Source organism: Cydia splendana, chromosome 6 (assembly GCF_910591565.1).
Source record: "Cydia splendana chromosome 6, ilCydSple1.2, whole genome shotgun sequence".
In the NCBI taxonomy this organism is placed as follows: domain Eukaryota; kingdom Metazoa; phylum Arthropoda; class Insecta; order Lepidoptera; family Tortricidae; genus Cydia; species Cydia splendana.
Window position 1 is genome coordinate 23625185 of NC_085965.1, and position 12310 is coordinate 23637494.

The 12310-nt window shown below is 37.1% G+C and overlaps 1 protein-coding gene across 1 annotated transcript in view; it reads left to right on the forward strand.

Annotated features, from left to right (window-relative positions):
- The window catches only part of LOC134791673 (solute carrier family 23 member 2), an 80538-nt gene that overhangs the window by 61777 nt on the left and 6451 nt on the right, over positions 1–12310 (forward strand). The window lies entirely within an intron of this gene.

Sequence of the window (12310 nt, forward strand, 5' to 3'; positions counted from 1 at the left end):
TGCAGACCCTCGCCAAAGGATGTTTTCGTAAACTAGGCTTCGTGATCCGCAATGTCAAGGATTTCCGTGACACTGGGGCCATTGCGATGGTTTTCAACGCCTTAGTGAGGAGCAAGCTTGAGGCCTCATCTATTATTTGGAACCCGTACGAGTCTTCTTACGCCCTACTTCTAGAGAAAATCCAAAAGGCCTTTCTGAGATTTGTGTACAAAAAAAGATATGGGTACTACCCTTTTTTGTACCCAACAAAATTCATACTAGGCTGCCTTGGATATAATTCTCTAGAGGTAAGGCGTAACAACATCTTACTGACTACTGTTTGTCGTATACTGCGCGGTGACTCGGACTGCCCGGAACTGATAGCTCGAGTCGTGAGGTTGTACGTCCCGGATATTCCTCGAGTCTGTTTGAGGCCGCGAACGCGTCCACTGTTGGCCGTGCCGGCGGCGCGCACAGTATCGCACAGAAACTCGCCACTCCTCCGCGCGTTATCGCTGCTCAACGCACTCCTGACATCAGCACCAGAGTGTGACTTGTTTGCGTGGAGATGGGCGAATGTGTGCCGGGAGTGTCTGAGGTTTTGTGAGATGATGGATGAAAGGCTTTCCAGCACTTGCATTTGACTTTTAATGTTTACCTGTATTTTACTTTATATATATTTATTGTGTTTGTAATACGTAATTAGTTTAATTATGCGGTGTATTGGCATATGCTGTAATGCCGTGTAAATGTATTTAAATAATAAAAAAAAAAAAAAATGATTTTGTCATATTTTACTTAGGTAGGTACTGTGAAGGTTGATACGCATATCGCACTAAATAAATGGACACAAACAGATATACCTCAGACATTGGCTACAAACATATGTAGCCTCTTTTTGCGTCGGGGACTCGGGGGTTAAAAATGCATATCTATATGTACTAATCAAAAGAATTCATTCTCATTGGAAAGTGACCAACGCCGCACTTTACTAGTAAAAGGTCATTCTGTGAGTCAGATAAGTTACAGTAGTTAAGTATAATACTTATAAAATAACTTGATTCAGCGTGAGTCATATAAGAAACGGTGACATTGTCCATTTCTAAAAACAAAATTCATAGAAAGAATATAACGTCACCATTTACAAGGAATTGAAAAGCAGCATGAAACATGCTAAAGGTGCCGTTTAGATTCAGACTATACCAGCATTACTGCAGCAGTATTGCAGCGCAACATTAATGCCGACTGCATTACTACCGCAAATGTCAAAATCGATGTGGCTGCCCGGATTATTGACATTTGCGGCAGCAATGCAGTTGGCAGTAATGTCGCGCTGCAATATTGCTGCTGCGCCGTAGAAACAAAACGCATTTTTAGGGTTCCGTAGCCAAATGGCAACAAACGGAACCCTTATGGATTCGTCATGTCTGTCTGTCTGTCCGTCAGTCCGTATGTCACAGCCACTTTTTTCCGAAACTATAAGAACTATACTGTTGAAACTTGGTAAGTAGATGTATTCTGTGAACCGCATTAAGATTTTCACACAAAAATAGAAAAAAAAAACAATAAATTTTGGGGGTTCCCCAAAATTTGTATAGGTATGGGTTCTAAGTAGGTACTTAGAACTGAAACTCAAAAATCAAACCCATACGTGTGGGGTTTCTATGGATAAGTCTTCAAAAATGATATTGAGGTTTCTAATATAATTTTTTTCTAAACTGAATAGTTTGCGCGAGAGACACTTCCAAAGTGGTAAAACGTGTGCCCCCCCCTGTAACTTCTAAGATAAGATAATGATAAAACTAAACAAAATATGTGATGTACATTGCCATGCAAACTTCCACCGAAAATTGGTTTGAACGAGATCTAGTAAGTAGTTTTTTTTAATACGTCACAAATCGTAAACCGCAATTTTATTATGTTACTTGCTGCTACGGAACCCTTCATGGGCGAGTCCGACTCGCACTTGGCCGCTTTTTCTATGTAAAAACAGTAAAAACATGATTCGGAAGGCATGGCCCCCTGGGGCATACCTACATAAAAGTGGTACCTACCTAACTCTACCTACGTGTAAAAACGAAGTGTCAGTTTTATATCATAACCTCGAGCCGCTCAGAGGCCTATAAAAGGGTCTCCAAATCAAAATTGCATTTGTCGTGGCAAGTTTCGATGTGTGGGCGGTTATCATGCCCCAAAAGTTTTCTCTTTTAAGTAGTTTTTCACATAAAAATCCAACTACGAGATCCAGTTGCGTCGTTCGTTTTAACTCAAGTGGCATTTGAAACTCGGCTCGGCGGCCACCAATCTCCACAGACATCTAGCTCGCACTCGTTAATTAAACGCTCATAATTGCTCCGCCCCACTCCTCCTCGGATCTATGAGTAATTTGGATTGATTTTAATCTCTGACTGCCGTACGAATCGTAGATTTGCAAACTTTCCTAGCTTTCCAAGCAGATAAATGGGAAATACGTCTTTAATATTTTCTTTTGTGTCATTATACCTCGTTTTTTTAGCGTTAGAAAAAGTGTAAACAATCTTACGTATCTTTTTATTGAAAAACGCTTTAAAAATGGTAACTATTTATTACTTATGAAACCAAAATAATGTAAATATATGTCCTTGCATTGCATTAATTGTTACATATATGCTGTAATTATTTTTTCATCACACTTGCTCGGAAAAGATGTATTTACACGTAGGGCTTGCGGGCGGGAAATTGAATTTTTCGCCCTAGGGCGGAAAAAATCTTTTCCGAGCAAGTGTGATGAAAAACACTTATTTACACGTAGGGCTTGCGGGCGGGAAATTGAAATTTTCGCCCTAGGGCGGAAAAGTGTTTTATACAGAAGTTTGTTTTTATTAATTCTCCTTTTTTTCCTTACAAGTGTGATGAAAAACATTGTGTGTGCCACGGGCGGTAAAGAAATTCCGAACTCGTGAACATTTTAAGCCCTCGCTTCGCGTCGGGCTTAAAATTGACACTCGTTCGTAATTTCTTATTTCCCGCCCTTAATACACAATGTACTATTTCAAAAGTATTTTCAATAAAAAGACGTGACGTCAAGATTGTTTACCTTTTCTCTAAATGTTGAAAGGAAGGTACCTATAACTGTTGTATAACATTAATATATTATGAATGTTTAAATAGTTTAAAAGCATAATAACGTCTTTAGTACCAGAATAAGTGGAACGGGAAAATGCCGACGCTACGCTAATTTACCTAATATCAGATTTCGGTCATAATTTACCTCCCAAGTAACATTTTAGTCCTATAATTTTAGTTTTTATCGCTAAAAGCTTGTATATGTCACCGTAAAATTGTAAAAGTCGTTAGATTATAATCTACCTAGCGAGATTGTAAACTGTCGAAAGATTGTGTACCGTAACTTAGTGATTACAATTTTACGGATTGTTTTTCGGTAGATTATAATCTATCGATGAGAAACCGTAAAATTGTGAACCGACACACGACGAAACGCACCTCGTGCGCTGATTGGTCGGTCTTGCGGTAGGCTGTTCTGTGTCCATAGAGTTAAGAATCAAACACGGGTATCAGTCATATAAATCAAATACGCTTCAAATATTGTGTTATCAAGTATGTATTTATTATTAAGTAGAGAATCAATAATTCTGACACTATGTAAGAAAAAATAGTAACAAAATAATAAAATCAGAAACGTCAATTTCTCGTGAAAGGAAAAAAATATACAATAATAATAAGAGAGTCGGTCAGGGTCTCCGTCTCCGGCGTGTCTTCGTCGGTCGGAGTGGACCTCAAGGGGACCCAGGACCAGGACTCTCAGCTCTGGCTTGCCTTCATTAGCCGTCCAGAGGGGAGTCGTCAGAGCTATATGCTCCAGGGGTGGAAGTGCTAAAGGGCATAACGCCCCGAGTAACTTCGGAAAAGCGCAGCACACCTCACGGCACCCCTGAGCCACTCACGCCGGTGTTGCGCCTGGCCGTCTTTACGACGGCGCATCAGGTTTCCATCTAACGAGTGGCGAGTCATCCCCTGCCTCGATAACTTGTGCGAGCAATGTTATGGCAGGTGTCCGGCCTCCTTTGCAATAGCCCAGTCTTTTTTCCACCCAACCTTAAACCATAGACCAGTACTATGTCCATATTCTCTACAATAGCTTCAAATGCCTGCTGAAACCGGTTCAAGGGTATCTATTGATGTACCCGTGAATGGGTTTCAGCAGGCGTTCTACATGACATCAAACCTCTCCAAATGGCCTCTACGTGTTAGATCTATATCCCCACGCACACCTTATAAATGACCGAGCTCGAAAGACCCGAGAGTATTAAAACCGAGCTACAAATAATAATTTCAGTGAACGGTCTAATAGCGAAGAGTCTCGACGAAAATCTTGAGAGACCCTCACTAGGTGGTTGGATCAAGGGTCAGATTCAGAAGGCGGTGATCTTGGACACGGCGCGGATAGTCCGCCGGTTCCTCTCTCTGCAGCCCTGACCACCGGCAGTTTGGACCTTGCCCCGCTGCTGGCGGCATCCTAGGTTAGGTTTTTATAATGTGATTATATGTATTTTTTATTGTTTTGTAAGTGTTTTTATATTTTACTTTTACTTATATTCATATTATAAATCACCTAGCCTACGAAGGATGATAAATAAACGTCCCACTGCGGGGCACAGGCCTCCTCTTATGGCTATAGTCCCCACGCTAGCCCAATGCGGATTGGTGACTTAACATATACCTACCATTTCCTCGCGATGTTTTCCTTCACCGAAAAGCTAGTGGTAAATATCAAATGATATTTAGTACTCGTACATAAGTTCTGAAAAACTCATTCGTACGAGCCAGGATTTGAACCCCCGACCTCCAGATTGTAAGTCGGACGTCATTTCCACTTGGCCACCACCGCTACAACAAGACTATATGGACTCATAAACGTAACAATACGTAAAATAAAAAATCAGAAACGCAGCAATATTTCCCCTCTTTATTATCATTTAAACTGCACTTCTTTGGTTAATCAGAGATTAATTTTAGTTCTGCAACATATCATGTAACTAATTTTAAAGTTGGTATTTAGTAATTTCCAACACGAAATCAATTTAAAGTAATCAAAACACTGTTTACATTCGACAACAGATCTATGTATTTATTAACACTAAAATATGGCGGCGCGCGGCTCACGACGTTCAACCAATCAGCGTTCGAGGCGCGTTCCTTCGTACGCCAGTTCACAATATGACGGTTTCACTTCGATAGATTATAATCTACCGAAAAATAAAGCGTTAAATTGTAAGCAGTATGTTATGGTACACAATATTTCGACAGTTTACAATCTCCCTAGTTAGATTATAAACTAACGCTTTTTACAATTTAACGGTGACATATAGACGTCGTATTAAGGTTTCAGAGATGACCACCTGTCGTATAAAAGCGCTTGGCAACACGTTTTTGCTCTATAGGCTTATACAGCTAATATATTCTATAAGCAATTGATGTAAAGGTTTACATCATCATTTTATAGAGCCGTTACAGGCGTGTACTATAACAGGTTCAAATATAATCACTATAGAGCAATATTACTGTATAATAGTATTTGGAATCACTTTTATGCAACTAATTTGCGCTATTAAGGTTCCCTGCCAAGCCGCTATAGTTTTGTGTTTTAATAGTGACAAAAACCCAACTATACAACGATTTTAGGATATAGTGGCTTTAGAGATGTCTGCTATAGTACATAATACTTTAGTAGTTTGCGCTATTAAGGTTCCCTGCAAGCCGCTATAGTTTTGTGTTTTAACAGTGAGAAAAACCCAACTATACAACGATTTTAGGATATAGTGGCTTTAGAGATCACTGCTATAGTACATAATACTTTAGTAGTTTGCGCTATTAAGGTTCCCTGCAAGCCGCTATAGTTTTGTGTTTAAACAGTGACAAAAACCCAACTATACAACGATTATAGGATATAGTGGCTTTAGAGATCACTGCTATAGTACATAATACTTTAGTAGTCATATGAACACTATTATAGAACTGTTTTGCTCTATAGTAGCGTTTTTGGGACATATTTATAGCGTTAAAAAGCGCTTTAGTAGTTTTAAAATCCCTATTATATCTCATCGCTGTAAACGTCACAATGACTCTTTTATATCACAAAACTGTTGTATAGTGGTTTTGTTTTTTCTTTTAAAAGACAACAGCGTTATAGCTGAGTTTTTATGTCTTTTATAAACCGAGTTAGATACATAAAGGTAGAAAACGACTACTTGTAAATGATCAATTTGATCTGTAATGGCTACTTATATCTTGCTTATATAAGTTCAGGCCTAAGCCACATAATGTGGTTCCGTACAAAATATTTTTATATTTTAATGAATTGATAAAAAAGACCCCAGTGATATTAGTGATTGTAGGTGAGATTTATCATCAATGATTTAATACAAGCATAAAATCGTGACGGTTTAGATATTTATCGACATCCATTATTAGCACATTTTTTTTACCAATCTCATTGAAAAAGGAAACAACAGTAATGACTACATCTAAATTAAAAAAAAATCCTATATCTTTCTAAAGAGTTTGTAGGTGCAACTGGGTCACAGCAAAATTCTTTTGGAACCCTAATTTTAATCATGATGGCGGTGAATATTTCGTCCTAAGTTCTATAGTTAGCCTATAAAAGCGTCGGATTTACTTCTTGGCTGTATAGTAGTAACTATGGTGAATATCATAATATTTTATTAAATTATTTTATTAAAAACATAAATAAATCGAGGGGGCATTTAAAATTCCTCATTAACCTAATACTATTCTAACGGTAAAACTTCCGTCCCATATACTTTTTGCACTAAAGACCGAATTATTCGACATCTAAATGGCGCATATTAATATAACGTCTTTATTTATCACCATTTTACTTAGTACCGTTTTTGTGAAGTAAACACACAACAAGTAGTAAAGGAACTATGAATTCTACAATAGTATAAAAAAGCACTATAATAGAATTTCAAATACTACTATAGTATAAAACAAGCACTATAATGGAATCTCAAATGCTACTATAGTATAAATTAACACTATAATGGCGTTTCTTACAACAAATTAGCACAAGAGTCATGCATTACATCACTTTTATAGACCTAAAACGTCACGGCTGACACTGCTACAGGTCTACTATATCACTGAATGGCACTAAAGATACGCCATTTCGGCTTTATACAACCTTCTTAGGTCTTTTATAGGACCTTAGGTGGTATTTAGGAAACGTTCTATTGACCACTATAGTACCACAAATTGTTACTTGGGCTGTATGATACTTAATCTTCTTAAAATTCTTGCGCACGCTTCCCCTAACTGAATAACCGTATCCTACATAATGCTGTTCGTACGAAATATTATATAAATAAAGGGAAGAGTAAGGGGGAAGTATTTTATCTCTCCTTTGACATTTCTACACTCTAATGAAATTTAATCGCGTTAGACCGTTAATTAATGACATTAAAATATGTATGTGTACAAAACGCGAGAGTTTAAAGTGTTGAAATAGAAGGCGTATTTAGTGATACATACTCGTAAAATACACGTCAACGGAACATAATAATACGTTATTCCAATACCACAATATTAAGAAAGTTGACCACCGGACTGCCTGCATCTCTGACCGCTTTCATATATGATTGATGCTCTTTGACAAAAGACTATATTTAATAAGAAAATTGCGTGACTTACGTTATTTTACTTTGGAAAAGCTTTATGACGGATGACCGTCCGATGTCTTTTACAAAACACGACTATAAGACACCTGTTATGGTCCTTAAGTCAAGCGTAGAAAGTCTGTAATTGCTTGACAAAATGCCTCGATTGTTTGGCGTTCTGTAATTTCCCGATCCATCTTATCCGACTGCGGCGAAGGAGGTTATTTACGCTGAAAGAACTGGTTTTAGAAGATAATAACTGTCGTGAAAGAAGGACAAAGCAATATTTCATCTGTTTTGCACGACAGGGGCCATCTTCGGAAAAATAATGCCCTCCTTAAACGGCTTTATAAAATTCTTTTTTAATACTATTATTGCTCAAAAAGTTTAGTTTATGTAGATGCAAATCGTGCGTAAAGTTTGATTTTTTTACACTAGTGCTAAAAAGTAATCTGATTGATACTTTTTAAATAAATGAGTACTATGCGAGACCCGCTTATAAATGACCCACCTGAACAACGCGCGATTGGGTATAAAGGAGTATTATTCGAGACCCAATAGTATTACTTGAACAACGCGCGGTTAAATGAAGCTGTCTTTCGTACACTGCACTTAAGAATATAAAAGTAATTAATTAGATATATATCAATATAAAGAAATAAAAAAAGATTCATGTTTTTTACATAATTATACTTATGTTCTGAAATAATAATACAATTTCTCTTCAATTGGCATAATGCTGACAACAGAATCCACATTGAAAAAAAAAATGGCAACTAAAAGTAAAACTTTTTTATTCCCTTCCCGCCTTATCTATTCAACATTTAAGTGATTTATGTTTGTAATTGCCACGAACGTATCATAAGTTATTAAATAAAAATGCTTCGAGCAACACGGAAGGGAGGCGGCATTCGCACTATTTCCCCTCTGCCGAGGTACAAGATTAGCGCGTCAATCTAATCTAGCGCGGGTAATAAAACTAGTTGCACTTGGATTTTTCACTAGACCGAGTCCAGACGCGCGCGTGAACACTGCTGCACAAAAATGCCTGTTTGCTCGGTTTTTTGTTATAAAAAGAGGTCGGGGGACATCAAATTTACAAAATGAAAGTGTTATATTTCACATGTAATATTTTTTTTTACATATCATACGTTTAATTACATTCAAACACAATTATTATATTTTAGTCTCATGTAATTGTTGGATTTATCGATTTTGCTCGCTCAGTACAAATTGCGGATCGGTCGAGCGACAAATCCGACTTCTCATCTCTCAGAATACAATAACATACTTCAACGAAAATGTGTTAGTGTGCGTGTTGTGACACTTGTCACTCGTCCGTACACAAAAAGAGATCGAGGTTTGCAAGATTTGTCTTTGACGTGTGTCGTTTTCTATGTATTTGTGTCGTCATTACAGATTGGATTTTGTATGTAAGTGTGTGAGAAGTGCGACTGTGTGCACCTTTCCCCCCGCGAAAAATGGCAGAAAGATTTGTACGGTGAGATATCGCTTGGGCCCCTCCCTTCCGATGTGTCGGAAGCCGGTATTGCTCGAAGTAAAAATGAGTAATTCCGACGACTTTGGAGTTAATTTAACGCCACCAGGTATCAAAGCAAAGGCATCCGTTGCAAGTGACAGTATATTACCGGAAAAATCGAAAGCATTATACATTGCTGCCTATGAAAATTTCGTCAACTGGAAACGAGAAAAGCAAATCGTATCATTCTCGGAAAACGTATTGTTGGCGTACTTTCTTGAATTATCTGAAAAATATCAGGCACCAACTTTGTGGTGCCTGATATTACAATGGTATTATTTTCGTAATTAGACTAAAAAATAAATAAAACTGTCTCTTTTAACTACTCTGTTTTTTATTTCATTGTAGTTTTTTCGCAATTGTATTTAAAAGACGTTGTTCGACACACGTGCGGAAGTGTCAATTTCACTTCACTCGTCCCGAGTCTTGACCTCGGTACTCGTGCAAAATGACATACTTCTCGCACTTATATCGAAAACTACATTTCACCTGACTACGCGAACGATTTTGTACCTAGTGCAGAAATGTAAGTACATATTCGTAACTATTATATAGGAGACAGTATGAAAAAAGCCCGTGTTGACAAAACCACGGAAATTTATCCAGCATAAGGCACTAATTAATCTAGGAAATTATTTATTAGTACATAACAACTTCACATTAACAATATACAAATTACAATTTATATAACAAACATAATAAATAAACTGGTCATTAAAAGTAAATTTAAAAAAAACTATTATGAATACATATGCTGTATAAGTAACAACTTTATATTAACAATATAAAACTTAACTATAATTTAATTTAAGCTCGAAATATTAGGTACACACCTTACACATTTCCATAAAAGCATCAAGCTTTAAAAAGTACTAAATAGAACGGCGCAAAAACCTTGCTTCGTGTGAAAATTCATCCTGTAATTTCATTACTTAAATTGCAGTTACAGCGTAAAGTTTCGTTGTAAACTAATTGGAGACAGTTCACAAAACAACCTACGGCAAACCAGTACTTTATGACCTCTGATTACTTTATGAGCTATACGTACCTATCCAACATTATAAGTAAATGAATGGTTCAATGAAGAACATAAATTAACTAAATCTAGAAATAAAACTAAATAAAAACTAAATTTAATCTAACAAGACGTCGGTGCCACGTCGCAAACGTGGCACCGAAGACGTTTCATCTTTATTACCCCTCATGAAAAACCCTTTCAATCTTATCCCAACGCACCTGTAGGTATACTAAAATAAAATGAGAACGCATTCTGTGACATCCTTTTAATCTGTTTTTGTTGATTTTAAAATATTTTATAGTCAACAAAATATGTTACATTTTATTTGCAGTAGGTATATTGCCTAACATACTAACTAGGATCAAACTGGTGAATAGGGGAGCATAATCCTTTCATAATGTTTTGTTCCATTAGAGATTAGGACTATTAGGAGAGGGTTCTGAGGCGAATACAAAGGGATTTACGTTGTGTATAGGACTGTGTAGTTTGGAGTGTAATTTTGTAAAATTTTCCCTTTTCAATGTGAAAATATCATTGTCGTAAATACAGACCTTTCGATGATTCAATGAGTTGTCAATTTAATTAAAGTGTCCTCTTATCTCCTTTATTTCCTCTCTACTATTCGACAAAACGAAAGTTAGGTAGGTACCGATTTTTTTATATTGTAAAACAAAACAACACCCCAAAAGTACCTATCTGTGATTCACGAACACATCATCAAATAGACATATGCGTACAATTCGCGTTTAAACGTATCTTCCACCGTGTAATTCTTCTACATATAGATTTGCTTTACACTAGTAGGTACTTACAGGCCTATTCGGATTTCGAGATAATCACAAGATCTTGAGACGATTTAGAGATCAACTAGATCTACATTAGATATCGACTAGATGTGACTTGGATATTTAAGTCATAACTTGTCGAAATCGTTCAAGAGGACCTCCAGAATCGCGGATACGTCAAATTTGACATATCTATCTTACAAATATCTTTAAATTATCCGTATCGTAACTTGTTGAAGTCTAGTAGAAATCTAATTCATTTTCCGAATCGAGCCGTTAGACGCGTAATCTGATACCAAGTCTGTAAAACAATACAGTCATTCAACACATCCGTCTAGACAGGGCAATCGTACGGATTGTGAGGGGCGAGAGATGGGTTGCGCGCACCCGAGCTGCATACATCGCCATTGTTAGTATCTCGGTACTACTTACAGGGCTAGCGTGTCTTATTTGAAATGGTTGGTATGTTTGTGTTGGTGTGTAAAAGTCAGTGACAACCCTACTGTGTTCTTGTGCGGTGTCGGCATTTACGCATACATCAAAGGCATCGGTCCACTGTTACTTTTTACAATATGCTGATATACTTCTTTTGATGCTGACTATAGGTACCTATATTTGACGCTAGTACGAAAAAAATAAACAAGACGCTGCAGTGATTGCAGGCGTATGGTTTGCTGCGGAATTTTCGGTCTACTTCACATCAAGGTCGATCATAGAAGCATTCTCATTCTACGCCTTTCTTTGGCGGTCGGGTTTCATGCAGCACTTCCACAGATTATACACTACGTACAGAATTCGCACTGTCTTAGGGTGGTATTCCACCTGTCCAATTTCTTTGTCCAATGTGTATTTTGTCTCACATTTTGCTTCATGAGAGAGTGAGACGCAATGAAATTAGACCAAGATATTTGACAAATGGAATACCACCCTTACAAAATCAATGTTTGATAAAGGAACGTCATCGTCATTGAAATACTGTACCTTTTAGGTACATAATTAGAAAAGTCTGCTAATTCACTAAAATTCCTGACATTTTCGTATTCCGGCCGCATTCCTGACAAACGGCTAAAATTCCTGACACGTCAGGTAAATTCCTGAAATCTGGTAATAACCCTATTCTAATAGTCGTGAACTTGATTGCGCCCAAAAAATTAAATGGTAGATATCCAAATTAAATATGACTAAGAATTTTGTCTATAAAAAAGTATAGGCGCTTTTACAAATTCGAAAAAAAAGCGTCTTTTTCTGTTGATATAGTGGTTTGGCAGACTATATTTCTTACTTATAGGTATTTGACTTTTGATGCGTGGTT